Here is an 892-nt window from a genome sequence, read left to right as displayed (position 1 = left end):
GCTGTTTGTACGCTTAGCTTGCTGTTAGCGATGGTGCTAACCTGTTGCTGTCTGCAGACTAATAGCTCTCGCACATAGTACAATACACAAAACTGTGTAGCAGTGTGACAAACTTATTATAAACTAGCCAGGCTACTAATTGTCTCTGTACATTAATGAAATTACACTTTACTTTCTTCTGCAGCTTGTCGCTACCTCCAAAGAAAACACAGACATTTGGGACAACACCAGTGTACTCCGATCAGCTCTGCCTGTTAGTCCCGCCCTTATAGTCTACCAGAGGAAAAATCTTTTGCTCAGAATAGTCTTTTCTTTAACTCTTGAGAAAACGGTAAGATCTCAATAGTATATCTCATTTGAAACTCATTTGAAAGCCTTGTTCTGAGTCTTTCGCACCCAAGTTGGAAATCACTGCAACCAATTCTTTTCGTTATAGTGTACCGAGCACCTGGTCCATGCTCTGAATTCTTATCTGAATTTGCAGAGTTTTTGTCAACTTTAGTCCTTAAAACGGACAAAGTTATTATTGTAGGGATTTTAATATTCATGTGGACGTTGAGAATGATAGATGATTAGATTCCATTGGCTTCTCTCAGAGTGTTCATGAACCGACTCACTGTTTTAACCACACCCTCAACCTTGTTCTGGTATATGGTATTGAAATTGAACATTTAATAGTGTTCCCACAGAATCCCTCTTTATCCGACCACTGTTTGATAACTTTTGAGTTTGTATTGCTGAACTACACGCCATTGGGCAAAAATTTCTATACAAGATGTCTGTCTGATAGTGCTGTAGCTAAATTTAAGGATGCGATTCCATCAGCTCTAAATTCATTATCAAGTCACAAAGTAACGGAGGACTCCTATGCTAATTTCAGTCCCTCCCAAAT

This window comes from Micropterus dolomieu, linkage group LG05 (genome assembly GCF_021292245.1).
Source record: "Micropterus dolomieu isolate WLL.071019.BEF.003 ecotype Adirondacks linkage group LG05, ASM2129224v1, whole genome shotgun sequence".
Lineage (NCBI taxonomy): Eukaryota > Metazoa > Chordata > Actinopteri > Centrarchiformes > Centrarchidae > Micropterus > Micropterus dolomieu.
Note: the sequence above shows the minus strand (reverse complement) of the source record.